Source organism: Scyliorhinus torazame, chromosome 4, assembly GCF_047496885.1.
Source record: "Scyliorhinus torazame isolate Kashiwa2021f chromosome 4, sScyTor2.1, whole genome shotgun sequence".
Lineage (NCBI taxonomy): Eukaryota > Metazoa > Chordata > Chondrichthyes > Carcharhiniformes > Scyliorhinidae > Scyliorhinus > Scyliorhinus torazame.
In genome coordinates, this window is record NC_092710.1 from 53,364,176 (window position 1) to 53,378,543 (window position 14,368).

A 14,368-nucleotide genomic window follows, 5' to 3' on the forward strand; every position below is an offset into this window, starting at 1 on the left:
TGTCCCTCGCTCTCGCCGTGTCCCTCGATCTCCGTGTCCCTCGCTCTCGATGTGTCCCTCGCTCTCGATGTGTCCCTCGCTCTCGATGTGTCCCTCGCTCTCTGGCTCTTTCGCTGCGTCCCTCTATCTTTCGCTGCGTCCCTCTCTCTCTCGCTGCGTCCCTCTATCTTTCGCTGCGTCCCACTCTCTCTCGCTGCGCCCCTCTCTCGCTGTGTCCCTCTCTCTCTCGCTGCGTCCCTCTCTCTCTCGGTGTCCCTCTCTCTCGCTGTGTCCCTCTCTCTCTCGCTGTGACCCTCTCTCTCTCGCTGTGTCCCTCTCTCTCGCGCTGTGACCCTCTCTCTCTCGCTGTGTCCCTCTCTCTCGCTGTGTCCCTCGCTCTCTCGCTGTGTCCCTCGCTCTCTGTGCGTCCCTCGCTCTCTGTGCGTACCTCGCTCCCTTTGCGTCCCTCGCTCTCTGTGAGTCCCTCGCTCTCTCTGTCCCTTGCGCTCTGTGTCCCTCGCTCTCGCTGTGTCCCTCGCTCTCGCTGTGTCCCTCGCTCTCGCTGTGTCCCTCGCTCTCTGTGTCCCTCGCTCTCTGTGTCGCTCGCTCTCTGTGTCCCTCGCTCTCGCTGTGTTCCTCGCTCTCGCTGTGTCCCTCGCTCTCGCCGTGTCCCTCGATCTCCGTGTCCCTCGCACTCGATGTGTCCCTCGCTCTCGATGTGTCCCTCGCTCTCGCTGTGTCCCTCGCTCTGTGTCCCTCGCTCTGTGTCCCTCGCTCTCTGTGTCCCCCGCTCTCTGTGTCCCTCGCTCTCTGTGTCCCTCGCTCTCTGTGTCCCTCGCTCTCTGTGTCCCTCGCTCTCTGTGTCCCTCGCTCTCTGTGTCCCTCGCTCTCTGTGTTCCTCGCTCTCGCTGTGTTGCTTGCTCTCGCTGTGTTCCTCGCTCTCGCTGTGTCCCTCGCTCTCGCTGTGTCCCTCGCTCTCGCCGTGTCCCTCGCTCTCGCCGTGTCCCTCGATCTCCATGTCCCTCGCTCTCGATGTGTCCCTCGCTCTCGATGTGTCCCTCGCTCTCTGGCTCTTTCGCTGCGTCCCTCTATCTTTCGCTGCGTCCCACTCTCTCTCGCTGCGCCCCTCTCTCGCTGTGTCCCTCTCTCTCTCGCTGTGTCCCTCTCTCGTTGTGTCCCTCTCTCTCTCGCTGTGTCCCTCTCTCTCTCGCTGTGTCCCTCTCTCTCTCGCTGTGTCCCTCTCTCTCTCGCTGTGTCCCTCTCTCTCTCGCTGTGTCCCTCTCTCTCTCGGTGTCCCTCTCTCTCGCTGTGTCCCTCTCTCTCTCGCTGTGACCCTCTCTCTCTCGCTGTGTCCCTCTCTCTCGCGCTGTGACCCTCTCTCTCTCGCTGTCTCCCTCTCTCTCTCTCGCTGTGTCCCTCTCTCTCTCTCGCTGTGTCCCTCGCTCTCTCGCTGTGTCCCTCGCTCTCTGTGCGTCCCTCGCTCTCTGTGTGTACCTCGCTCCCTTTGCGTCCCTCGCTCTCTGTGAGTCCCTCGCTCTCTCTGTCCCTTGCGCTCTGTGTCCCTCGCTCTCGCTGTGTCCCTCGCTCTCGCTGTGTCCCTCGCTCTCGCTGTGTCCCTCGCTCTCGCTGTGTCCCTCGCTCTCGCTGTGTCCCTCGCTCTCGCTGTGTCCCTCGCTCTCGCTGTGTCCCTCGCTCTGTGTGCGTCCCTCGCTCTCACTGTCCCTCGCGCTCTGTGTCCCTCGCTCCCACTGTGTCCCTCGCTCCCGCTGTGTCCCTCGCTCCCGCTCTGTCCCTCGCTCTCGCTGTGTCCCTCGCTCTCGCTGTGTCCCTCGCTCTCGCTGTGTCCCTCGCTCTCTGTGCGTCCCTCTCTCTGTGTCGCTCTCTCTGTGTCGCTCTCTCTGTGTCGCTCTCTCTGTGTCGCTCTCTCTGTGTCGCTCTCTGTGTCCCTCGCTCTCTGTGTCCCTCGCTCTCTGTGTCCCTCGCTCTCTGTGCCCCTCACTCTCTGTGTCCCTCTCTCTGTGTCGCTCTCTCTGTGTCGCTCTCTCTGTGTCGCTCTCTGTGTCCCTCGCTCTCTGTGTCCCTCGCTCTCTGTGTCCCTCGCTCTCTGTGTCCCTCGCTCTCTGTGCCCCTCGCTCTCTGTGCCCCTCGCTCTCTGTGTCCCTCGCTCTCTGTGTCCTTCGCTCTCTGTGTCCCTCGCTCTCTGTGTCCCTCGCTCTCTGTGTCCCTCTCTCTCTGTGTCCCTCTCTCTCTGTGTCCCTCTCTCTCTGTGTCCCTCGCTCTGTGTCCCTCGCTCTGTGTCCCTCGCTCTGTGTCCCTCGCTCTGTGTCCCTCTCTCTGTGTCCCTCTCTCTGTGTCGCTCTCTCTGTGTCGCTCTCTCAGTGTCGCTCTCTCTGTGTCGCTCTCTCTGTGTCGCTCTCTGTGTCCCTCGCTCTCTGTGTCCCTCGCTCTCTGTGTCCCTCGTTCTGTGTGTCCCTCGCTGTGTGTCCCTCGCTCTCGCTGTGTCCCTCGCTCTCTCTGTCCCTCTCTCTCTTTGTCCCTCGCTCTCTCTGTGTCCCTGGCTCTCTCTGTGTCCCTCGCTCTCGCTGTGTCCCTCGCTCTCTGTGTCCCTCGCTCTCTGTGTCCCTCGCTCTCGCTGTGTCCCTCGCTCTCGCTGTGTCCCTCGCTCTCGCTGTCCCTCGCTCTCTCTGTGTCCCTCGCGCTCTCTGTGTCCCTCGCACTCGCTGTGTTCCTCGCTCTCACTGTGTCCCTCGCTCTCTGTGTCTCTCACTCTCTGTGTCCCTCGATCTCTGTGTCCCTCGATCTCTGTGTCCCTCGCTCTCGCTGTGTCCCTCGCTCTCGCTGTGTCCCTCGCTCTCGCTGTGTCCCTCGCTCTCGCTGTGTCCCTCGCTCTGTGTCCTTCGCTCTGTGTCCCTCGCTCTCTGTGTCCCTCGCTCTCTGTGTCCCTCGCTCTCTGTGTCCCTCGCTCTCTGTGTCCCTCGCTCTCTGTGTCCCTCGCTCTCTGTGTCCCTCGCTCTCTGTGTCCCTCGCTCTCTGTGTCGCTCGCTCTCTGTGTTCCTCGCTCTCGCCGTGTCCCTCGCTCTCGCCGTGTCCCTCGATCTCCGTGTCCCTCGCACTCGATGTGTCCCTCGCTCTCGATGTGTCCCTCGCTCTCGCTGTGTCCCTCGCTCTGTGTCCCTCGCTCTGTGTCCCTCGCTCTCTGTGTCCCCCGCTCTCTGTGTCCCCCGCTCTCTGTGTCCCCCGCTCTCTGTGTCCCTCGCTCTCTGTGTCCCTCGCTCTCTGTGTCCCTCGCTCTCTGTGTCCCTCGCTCTCTGTGTCCCTCGCTCTCGCTGTGTTGCTTGCTCTCGCTGTGTTCCTCGCTCTCGCTGTGTCCCTCGCTCTCGCTGTGTCCCTCGCTCTCGATGTGTCCCTCGCTCTCGATGTGTCCCTCGCTCTCTGGCTCTTTCGCTGCGTCCCTCTATCTTTCGCTGCGTCCCACTCTCTCTCGCTGCGCCCCTCTCTCGCTGTGTCCCTCTCTCTCTCGCTGCGTCCCTCTCTCTCTCGGTGTCCCTCTCTCTCGCTGTGTCCCTCTCTCTCTCGCTGTGGCCCTCTCTCTCTCGCTGTGTCCCTCTCTCTCGCGCTGTGACCCTCTCTCTCTCGCTGTGTCCCTCTCTCTCTCTCGCTGTGTCCCTCGCTCTCTGTGCGTCCCTCGCTCTCTGTGCGTACCTCGCTCCCTTTGCGTCCCTCGCTCTCTGTGAGTCCCTCGCTCTCTCTGTCCCTTGCGCTCTGTGTCCCTCGCTCTCGCTGTGTCCCTCGCTCTCGCTGTGTCCCTCGCTCTCTGTGCGTCCCTCACTCTCTCTGTCCCTCGCGCTCTGTGTCCCTCGCTCTCGCTGTGTCCCTCGCTCTCGCTGTGTCCCTCGCTCTCGCTGTGTCCCTCGCTCTCGCTGTGTCCCTCGCTCTCGCTGTGTCCCCCTCTCTCTCGCTGTGTCCCCCTCTCTCTCGCTGTGTCCCCCTCTCTCTCGCTGTGTCCCCCTCTCACTCGTGGTGTCCCGCTCTCTCTCGCTGTGTCCCCCTCTCTCTCGCTGTGTCCCGCTCTCTCTCTCTCGCTGTGTCCCGCTCTCTCTCTCGCTGTGTCCCCCTCTCTCTCGCTGTGTTCCCCTCTCTCTCGCTGTGTCCCATTCTCTCTCGCTGTGTCCCTCGCTCTCGCTGTGTCCTTCGCTCTGTGTCCCTCGCTCTGTGTGTCCCTCGCTCTGTGTGTCCCTCGCTCTGTGTGTCCCTCGCTCTGTGTGTCCCTCGCTCTGTGTGTCCCTCGCTCTGTGTGTCCCTCGCTCTGTGTGTCCCTCGCTCTGTGTGTCCCTCGTTCGGTGTGTCCCTAGCTGTGTGTCCCTCGCTCTCGCTGTGTCCCTCTCTCTAGCGCTGTGTCCCTCTCTCTAGCGCTGTGTCCCTCTCTCTTGCGCTGTGTCCCTCTCTCTTGCGCTGTGTCCCTCTCTCTCGCGCTGTGTCCCTCTCTCTCGCGCTGTGTCCCTCTCTTCGCGCTGTGTCCCTCTCTTCGCGCTGTGTCCCTCTCTTCGCGCTGTGTCCCTCTCTCTAGCGCTGTGTCCCTCTCTCTAGCGCTGTGTCACTCTCGAGCTGTGTCCCTCACTCTCGAGCTGTGTCCCTCTCTCTCGCGCTGTGTCCCCCTCTCTCTCGCTGTGTCCCCCTCTCTCTCGCTGTGTCCCCCTCTCTCTCGCTGTGTCCCCCTCTATCTCGCTGTGTCCCCCTCTCTCGCTGTGTCCCCCTCTGTCTCGCTGTGTCCCCCTCTCTCTCGCTGTGTCCCCTATATCTCGCTGTGTCCCCCTCTCTCTCGCTGTGTCCCCCTCTCACTCGCGGTGTCCCGCTCTCTCTCGCTGTGTCCCCCTCTCTCTCGCTGTGTCCCGCTCTCTCTCTCTCGCTGTGTCCCGCTCTGTCTCTCGCTGTGTCCCCCTCTCTCTCGCTGTGTTCCCCTCTCTCTCGCTGTGTCCCATTCTCTCTCGCTGTGTCCCTCGCTCTCGCTGTGTCCTTCGCTCTGTGTCCCTCGCTCTGTGTGTCCCTCGCTCTGTGTGTCCCTCGCTCTGTGTGTCCCTCGCTCTGTGTGTCCCTCGCTCTGTGTGTCCCTCGCTCTGTGTGTCCCTCGCTCTGTGTGTCCCTCGTTCTGTGTGTCCCTCGCTGTGTGTCCCTCGCTCTCGCTGTGTCCCTCGCTCTCTCTGTCCCTCTCTCTCTTTGTCCCTCGCTCTCTCTGTGTCCCTGGCTCTCTCTGTGTCCCTCGCTCTCGCTGTGTCCCTCGCTCTCTGTGTCCCTCGCTCTCTGTGTCCCTCGCTCTCGCTGTGTCCCTCGCTCTCGCTGTGTCCCTCGCTCTCGCTGTGTCCCTCGCTCTCGCTGTGTCCCTCGCTCTCGCTGTGTCCCTCGCTCTCGCTGTGTCCCTCGCTCTCGCTGTCCCTCGCTCTCTGTGTCCCTCGCGCTCTGTGTCCCTCGCTCTCTGTGTCCCTCGCTCTCTGTGTCCCTCGCTCTCTGTGTCCCTCGCTCTCTGTGTCCCTCGCTCTCTGTGTCCCTCGCTCTCTGTGTCCCTCGCTCTCTGTGTCGCTCGCTCTCTGTGTTCCTCGCTCTCGCTGTGTCCCTCGCTCTCGCCGTGTCCCTCGATCTCCGTGTCCCTCGCACTCGATGTGTCCCTCGCTCTCGATGTGTCCCTCGCTCTCGCTGTGTCCCTCGCTCTGTGTCCCTCGCTCTGTGTCCCTCGCTCTCTGTGTCCCCCGCTCTCTGTGTCCCCCGCTCTCTGTGTCCCCCGCTCTCTGTGTCCCTCGCTCTCTGTGTCCCTCGCTCTCTGTGTCCCTCGCTCTCTGTGTCCCTCGCTCTCTGTGTCCCTCGCTCTCTGTGTCCCTCGCTCTCGCTGTGTTGCTTGCTCTCGCTGTGTTCCTCGCTCTCGCTGTGTCCCTCGCTCTCGCTGTGTCCCTCGCTCTCGATGTGTCCCTCGCTCTCGATGTGTCCCTCGCTCTCTGGCTCTTTCGCTGCGTCCCTCTATCTTTCGCTGCGTCCCACTCTCTCTCGCTGCGCCCCTCTCTCGCTGTGTCCCTCTCTCTCTCGCTGCGTCCCTCTCTCTCTCGGTGTCCCTCTCTCTCGCTGTGTCCCTCTCTCTCTCGCTGTGGCCCTCTCTCTCTCGCTGTGTCCCTCTCTCTCGCGCTGTGACCCTCTCTCTCTCGCTGTGTCCCTCTCTCTCTCTCGCTGTGTCCCTCGCTCTCTGTGCGTCCCTCGCTCTCTGTGCGTACCTCGCTCCCTTTGCGTCCCTCGCTCTCTGTGAGTCCCTCGCTCTCTCTGTCCCTTGCGCTCTGTGTCCCTCGCTCTCGCTGTGTCCCTCGCTCTCGCTGTGTCCCTCGCTCTCTGTGCGTCCCTCACTCTCTCTGTCCCTCGCGCTCTGTGTCCCTCGCTCTCGCTGTGTCCCTCGCTCTCGCTGTGTCCCTCGCTCTCGCTGTGTCCCTCGCTCTCGCTGTGTCCCTCGCTCTCGCTGTGTCCCTCGCTCTCGCTGTGTCCCCCTCTCTCTCGCTGTGTCCCCCTCTCTCTCGCTGTGTCCCCCTCTCTCTCGCTGTGTCCCCCTCTCACTCGTGGTGTCCCGCTCTCTCTCGCTGTGTCCCCCTCTCTCTCGCTGTGTCCCGCTCTCTCTCTCTCGCTGTGTCCCGCTCTCTCTCTCGCTGTGTCCCCCTCTCTCTCGCTGTGTTCCCCTCTCTCTCGCTGTGTCCCATTCTCTCTCGCTGTGTCCCTCGCTCTCGCTGTGTCCTTCGCTCTGTGTCCCTCGCTCTGTGTGTCCCTCGCTCTGTGTGTCCCTCGCTCTTTGTGTCCCTCGCTCTGTGTGTCCCTCGCTCTGTGTGTCCCTCGCTCTGTGTGTCCCTCGCTCTGTGTGTCCCTCGCTCTGTGTGTCCCTCGCTCTGTGTGTCCCTCGTTCGGTGTGTCCCTAGCTGTGTGTCCCTCGCTCTCGCTGTGTCCCTCTCTCTAGCGCTGTGTCCCTCTCTCTAGCGCTGTGTCCCTCTCTCTTGCGCTGTGTCCCTCTCTCTTGCGCTGTGTCCCTCTCTCTCGCGCTGTGTCCCTCTCTCTCGCGCTGTGTCCCTCTCTTCGCGCTGTGTCCCTCTCTTCGCGCTGTGTCCCTCTCTTCGCGCTGTGTCCCTCTCTCTAGCGCTGTGTCCCTCTCTCTAGCGCTGTGTCACTCTCGAGCTGTGTCCCTCACTCTCGAGCTGTGTCCCTCTCTCTCGCGCTGTGTCCCCCTCTCTCTCGCTGTGTCCCCCTCTCTCTCGCTGTGTCCCCCTCTCTCTCGCTGTGTCCCCCTCTATCTCGCTGTGTCCCCCTCTCTCGCTGTGTCCCCCTCTCTCTCGCTGTGTCCCCCTCTCTCTCGCTGTGTCCCCTATATCTCGCTGTGTCCCCCTCTCTCTCGCTGTGTCCCCCTCTCACTCGCGGTGTCCCGCTCTCTCTCGCTGTGTCCCCCTCTCTCTCGCTGTGTCCCGCTCTCTCTCTCTCGCTGTGTCCCGCTCTGTCTCTCGCTGTGTCCCCCTCTCTCTCGCTGTGTTCCCCTCTCTCTCGCTGTGTCCCATTCTCTCTCGCTGTGTCCCTCGCTCTCGCTGTGTCCTTCGCTCTGTGTCCCTCGCTCTGTGTGTCCCTCGCTCTGTGTGTCCCTCGCTCTGTGTGTCCCTCGCTCTGTGTGTCCCTCGCTCTGTGTGTCCCTCGCTCTGTGTGTCCCTCGCTCTGTGTGTCCCTCGTTCTGTGTGTCCCTCGCTGTGTGTCCCTCGCTCTCGCTGTGTCCCTCGCTCTCTCTGTCCCTCTCTCTCTTTGTCCCTCGCTCTCTCTGTGTCCCTGGCTCTCTCTGTGTCCCTCGCTCTCGCTGTGTCCCTCGCTCTCTGTGTCCCTCGCTCTCTGTGTCCCTCGCTCTCGCTGTGTCCCTCGCTCTCGCTGTGTCCCTCGCTCTCGCTGTGTCCCTCGCTCTCGCTGTGTCCCTCGCTCTCGCTGTGTCCCTCGCTCTCGCTGTCCCTCGCTCTCTGTGTCCCTCGCGCTCTGTGTCCCTCGCTCTCTGTGTCCCTCGCTCTCTGTGTCCCTCGCTCTCTGTGTCCCTCGCTCTCTGTGTCCCTCGCTCTCTGTGTCCCTCGCTCTCTGTGTCCCTCGCTCTCTGTGTCGCTCGCTCTCTGTGTTCCTCGCTCTCGCTGTGTCCCTCGCTCTCGCCGTGTCCCTCGATCTCCGTGTCCCTCGCACTCGATGTGTCCCTCGCTCTCGATGTGTCCCTCGCTCTCGCTGTGTCCCTCGCTCTGTGTCCCTCGCTCTGTGTCCCTCGCTCTCTGTGTCCCCCGCTCTCTGTGTCCCCCGCTCTCTGTGTCCCCCGCTCTCTGTGTCCCTCGCTCTCTGTGTCCCTCGCTCTCTGTGTCCCTCGCTCTCTGTGTCCCTCGCTCTCTGTGTCCCTCGCTCTCTGTGTCCCTCGCTCTCGCTGTGTTGCTTGCTCTCGCTGTGTTCCTCGCTCTCGCTGTGTCCCTCGCTCTCGCTGTGTCCCTCGCTCTCGATGTGTCCCTCGCTCTCGATGTGTCCCTCGCTCTCGATGTGTCCCTCGCTCTCTGGCTCTTTCGCTGCGTCCCTCTATCTTTCGCTGCGTCCCACTCTCTCTCGCTGCGCCCCTCTCTCGCTGTGTCCCTCTCTCTCTCGCTGCGTCCCTCTCTCTCTCGGTGTCCCTCTCTCTCGCTGTGTCCCTCTCTCTCTCGCTGTGGCCCTCTCTCTCTCGCTGTGTCCCTCTCTCTCGCGCTGTGACCCTCTCTCTCTCGCTGTGTCCCTCTCTCTCTCTCGCTGTGTCCCTCGCTCTCTGTGCGTCCCTCGCTCTCTGTGCGTACCTCGCTCCCTTTGCGTCCCTCGCTTTCTGTGAGTCCCTCGCTCTCTCTGTCCCTTGCGCTCTGTGTCCCTCGCTCTCGCTGTGTCCCTCGCTCTCGCTGTGTCCCTCGCTCTCGCTGTGTCCCTCGCTCTCGCTGTGTCCCTCGCTCTCGCTGTGTCCCTCGCTCTCTGTGCGTCCCTCACTCTCTCTGTCCCTCGCGCTCTGTGTCCCTCGCTCTCGCTGTGTCCCTCGCTCTCGCTGTGTCCCTCGCTCTCGCTGTGTCCCTCGCTCTCGCTGTGTCCCCCTCTCTCTCGCTGTGTCCCCCTCTCTCTCGCTGTGTCCCCCTCTCTCTCGCTGTGTCCCCCTCTCACTCGTGGTGTCCCGCTCTCTCTCGCTGTGTCCCCCTCTCTCTCGCTGTGTCCCGCTCTCTCTCTCTCGCTGTGTCCCGCTCTCTCTCTCGCTGTGTCCCCCTCTCGCTGTGTTCCCCTCTCTCTCGCTGTGTCCCATTCTCTCTCGCTGTGTCCCTCGCTCTCGCTGTGTCCTTCGCTCTGTGTCCCTCGCTCTGTGTGTCCCTCGCTCTGTGTGTCCCTCGCTCTGTGTGTCCCTCGCTCTGTGTGTCCCTCGCTCTGTGTGTCCCTCGCTCTGTGTGTCCCTCGTTCGGTGTGTCCCTAGCTGTGTGTCCCTCGCTCTCGCTGTGTCCCTCGCTCTCGCTGTGTCCCTCGCTCTCTCTGTCCCTCTCTCTCTTTGACCCTCGCTCTCTCTGTGTCCCTGGCTCTCTCTGTGTCCCTCGCTCTCGCTGTGTCCCTCGCTCTCTGTGTCCCTCGCTCTCTGTGTCCCTCGCTCTCGCTGTGTCCCTCGCTCTCGCTGTGTCCCTCGCTCTCGCTGTGTCCCTCGCTCTCGCTGTCCCTCGCTCTCTGTGTCCCTCGCGCTCTCTGTGTCCCTCGCTCTCGCTGTGTTCCTCGCTCTCCCTGTGTCCCTCGCTCTCTGTGTCTCTCACTCTCTGTGTCCCTCGATCTCTGTGTCCCTCGATCTCTGTGTCCCTCGCTCTCGCTGTGTCCCTCGCTCTCGCTGTGTCCCTCGCTCTGTGTCCCTCGCTCTGTGTCCCTCGCTCTGTGTCCCTCGCTCTGTGTCCCTCGCTCTGTGTCCCTCGCTCTCTGTGTCCCTCGCTCTCTGTGTCCCTCGCTCTCTGTGTCCCTCGCTCTCTGTGTCCCTCGCTCTCTGTGTCCCTCGCTCTCTGTGTCCCTCGCTCTGTGTCCCTCGCTCTCTGTGTCCCTCGCTCTCTGTGTCCCTCGCTCTCTGTGTCCCTCGCTCTCTGTGTCCCTCGCTCTCTGTGTCCCTCGCTCTCTGTGTCCCTCGCTCTCTGTGTCGCTCGCTCTCTGTGTCCCTCGCTCTCGCTGTGTTCCTCGCTCTCGCTGTGTCCCTCGCTCTCGCCGTGTCCCTCGATCTCCGTGTCCCTCGCACTCGATGTGTCCCTCGCTCTCGATGTGTCCCTCGCTCTCGCTGTGTCCCTCGCTCTGTGTCCCTCGCTCTCTGTGTCCCCCGCTCTCTGTGTCCCTCGCTCTCTGTGTCCCTCGCTCTCTGTGTCCCTCGCTCTCTGTGTCCCTCGCTCTCTGTGTCCCTCGCTCTCTGTGTCCCTCGCTCTCTGTGTCCCTCGCTCTCTGTGTCCCTCGCTCTCGCTGTGTTGCTTGCTCTCGCTGTGTTCCTCGCTCTCGCTGTGTCCCTCGCTCTCGCTGTGTCCCTCGCTCTCGCCGTGTCCCTCGATCTCCGTGTCCCTCGCTCTCGATGTGTCCCTCGCTCTCGATGTGTCCCTCGCTCTCGATGTGTCCCTCGCTCTCTGGCTCTTTCGCTGCGTCCCTCTATCTTTCGCTGCGTCCCACTCTCTCTCGCTGCGCCCCTCTCTCGCTGTGTCCCTCTCTCTCTCGCTGCGTCCCTCTCTCTCTCGGTGTCCCTCTCTCTCGCTGTGTCCCTCTCTCTCTCGCTGTGACCCTCTCTCTCTCGCTGTGTCCCTCTCTCTCGCGCTGTGACCCTCTCTCTCTCGCTGTGTCCCTCTCTCTCTCTCGCTGTGTCCCTCGCTCTCTCGCTGTGTCCCTCGCTCTCTGTGCGTCCCTCGCTCTCTGTGCGTACCTCGCTCCCTTTGCGTCCCTCGCTCTCTGTGAGTCCCTCGCTCTCTCTGTCCCTTGCGCTCTTTGTCCCTCGCTCTCTCTGTGTCCCTGGCTCTCTCTGTGTCCCTCGCTCTCGCTGTGTCCCTCGCTCTCTGTGTCCCTCGCTCTCTGTGTCCCTCGCTCTCGCTGTGTCCCTCGCTCTCGCTGTGTCCCTCGCTCTCGCTGTGTCCCTCGCTCTCGCTGTGTCCCTCGCTCTCGCTGTGTCCCTCGCTCTCTGTGTCCCTCGCGCTCTCTGTGTCCCTCGCTCTCGCTGTGTTCCTCGCTCTCACTGTGTCCCTCGCTCTCTGTGTCTCTCACTCTCTGTGTCCCTCGATCTCTGTGTCCCTCGCTGTCTGTGTCCCTCGCTCTCTGTGTCTCTCGCTCTCTGTGTCCCTCGCTCTCTGTGTCGCTCGCTCTCTGTGTCCCTCGCTCTCGCTGTGTTCCTCGCTCTCGCTGTGTCCCTCGCTCTCGCCGTGTCCCTCGATCTCCGTGTCCCTCGCACTCGATGTGTCCCTCGCTCTCGCTGTGTCCCTCGCTCTGTGTCCCTCGCTCTGTGTCCCTCGCTCTGTGTCCCTCGCTCTCTGTGTCCCTCGCTCTCTGTGTCCCTCGCTCTCTGTGTCCCTCGCTCTCTGTGTCCCCCGCTCTCTGTGTCCCTCGCTCTCTGTGTCCCTCGCTCTCTGTGTCCCTCGCTCTCTGTGTCCCTCGCTCTCTGTGTCCCTCGCTCTCTGTGTCCCTCGCTCTCGCTGTGTTCCTTGCTCTCGCTGTGTTCCTCGCTCTCGCTGTGTCCCTCGCTCTCGCTGTGTCCCTCGCTCTCGCCGTGTCCCTCGATCTCCGTGTCCCTCGCTCTCGATGTGTCCCTCGCTCTCGCCGTGTCCCTCGCTCTCGATGTGTCCCTCGCTCTCGATGTGTCCCTCGCTCTCGATGTGTCCCTCGCTCTCTGGCTCTTTCGCTGCGTCCCTCTATCTTTCGCTGCGTCCCACTCTCTCTCGCTGCGCCCCTCTCTCGCTGTGTCCCTCTCTCTCGCTGTGTCCCTCTCTCTCTCGGTGTGTCCCTCTCTCTCTCGCTGTGTCCCTCTCTCTCGCTGCGCCCCTCTCTCGCTGTGTCCCTCTCTCTCTCGCTGCGTCCCTCTCTCTCTCGGTGTCCCTCTCTCTCGCTGTGTCCCTCTCTCTCTCGCTGTGACCCTCTCTCTCTCGCTGTGTCCCTCTCTCTCGCGCTGTGACCCTCTCTCTCTCGCTGTGTCCCTCTCTCTCTCTCGCTGTGTCCCTCGCTCTCTCGCTGTGTCCCTCGCTCTCTGTGCGTACCTCGCTCTCTGTGCGTACCTCGCTCCCTTTGCGTCCCTCGCTCTCTGTGAGTCCCTCGCTCTCTCTGTCCCTTGCGCTCTGTGTCCCTCGCTCTCGCTGTGTCCCTCGCTCTCGCTGTGTCCCTCGCTCTCGCTGTGTCCCTCGCTCTCGCTGTGTCCCTCGCTCTCTGTGTCCCTCGCTCTCTGTGTCGCTCGCTCTCTGTGTCCCTCGCTCTCGCTGTGTTCCTCGCTCTCGCTGTGTCCCTCGCTCTCGCCGTGTCCCTCGATCTCCGTGTCCCTCGCACTCGATGTGTCCCTCGCTCTCGATGTGTCCCTCGCTCTCGCTGTGTCCCTCGCTCTGTGTCCCTCGCTCTGTGTCCCTCGCTCTCTGTGTCCCCCGCTCTCTGTGTCCCTCGCTCTCTGTGTCCCTCGCTCTCTGTGTCCCTCGCTCTCTGTGTCCCTCGCTCTCTGTGTCCCTCGCTCTCTGTGTTCCTCGCTCTCGCTGTGTTGCTTGCTCTCGCTGTGTTCCTCGCTCTCGCTGTGTCCCTCGCTCTCGCTGTGTCCCTCGCTCTCGCCGTGTCCCTCGCTCTCGCCGTGTCCCTCGATCTCCATGTCCCTCGCTCTCGATGTGTCCCTCGCTCTCGATGTGTCCCTCGCTCTCTGGCTCTTTCGCTGCGTCCCTCTATCTTTCGCTGCGTCCCACTCTCTCTCGCTGCGCCCCTCTCTCGCTGTGTCCCTCTCTCTCTCGCTGTGTCCCTCTCTCTCTCGGTGTCCCTCTCTCTCGCTGTGTCCCTCTCTCTCTCGCTGTGACCCTCTCTCTCTCGCTGTGTCCCTCTCTCTCGCGCTGTGACCCTCTCTCTCTCGCTGTGTCCCTCTCTCTCTCTCGCTGTGTCCCTCTCTCTCTCTCGCTGTGTCCCTCGCTCTCTCGCTGTGTCCCTCGCTCTCTGTGCGTCCCTCGCTCTCTGTGTGTACCTCGCTCCCTTTGCGTCCCTCGCTCTCTGTGAGTCCCTCGCTCTCTCTGTCCCTTGCGCTCTGTGTCCCTCGCTCTCGCTGTGTCCCTCGCTCTCGCTGTGTCCCTCGCTCTCGCTGTGTCCCTCGCTCTCGCTGTGTCCCTCGCTCTCGCTGTGTCCCTCGCTCTCGCTGTGTCCCTCGCTCTCGCTGTGTCCCTCGCTCTGTGTGCGTCCCTCGCTCTCACTGTCCCTCGCGCTCTGTGTCCCTCGCTCCCACTGTGTCCCTCGCTCCCGCTGTGTCCCTCGCTCCCGCTCTGTCCCTCGCTCTCGCTGTGTCCCTCGCTCTCGCTGTGTCCCTCGCTATCGCTGTGTCCCTCGCTCTCTGTGCGTCCCTCTCTCTGTGTCGCTCTCTCTGTGTCGCTCTCTCTGTGTCGCTCTCTGTGTCCCTCGCTCTCTGTGTCCCTCGCTCTCTGTGTCCCTCGCTCTCTGTGCCCCTCACTCTCTGTGTCCCTCTCTCTGTGTCGCTCTCTCTGTGTCGCTCTCTCTGTGTCGCTCTCTGTGTCCCTCGCTCTCTGTGTCCCTCGCTCTCTGTGTCCCTCGCTCTCTGTGCCCCTCGCTCTCTGTGTCCCTCGCTCTCTGTGTCCCTCGCTCTCTGTGTCCTTCGCTCTCTGTGTCCCTCGCTCTCTGTGTCCCTCGCTCTCTGTGTCCCTCTCTCTCTGTGTCCCTCTCTCTCTGTGTCCCTCTCTCTCTGTGTCCCTCGCTCTGTGTCCCTCGCTCTGTGTCCCTCGCTCTGTGTCCCTCGCTCTGTGTCCCTCTCTCTGTGTCCCTCTCTCTGTGTCGCTCTCTCTGTGTCGCTCTCTCAGTGTCGCTCTCTCTGTGTCGCTCTCTCTGTGTCGCTCTCTGTGTCCCTCGCTCTCTGTGTCCCTCGCTCTCTGTGTCCCTCGCTCCCTCTGTGTCCCTCGCTCCCTCTGTGTCCCTCGCTCCCTCTGTGTCCCTCGCTCCCTCTGTGTCCCTCGCTCCCTCTGTGTCCCTCGCTCCCTCTGTGTCCCTCGCTCCCTCTGTGTCCCTCGCTCCCTCTGTGTCCCTCGCTCCCTCTGTGTCCCTCGCTCCCGCTGTGTCCCTCGCTCCCGCTGTGTCCCTCGCTCTCGCTGTGTCCCTTGCTCTCGCTGTGTCCCTCGCTCTCGCTGTGTCCCTCGCTCTC

The 14,368-nt window shown here is 63.1% G+C and overlaps 1 protein-coding gene across 1 annotated transcript in view; it reads left to right on the forward strand.

Annotated features, from left to right (window-relative positions):
* The window catches only part of LOC140411350 (NACHT, LRR and PYD domains-containing protein 3-like), an 888,640-nt gene that overhangs the window by 448,349 nt on the left and 425,923 nt on the right, over positions 1-14,368 (forward strand). The window lies entirely within an intron of this gene.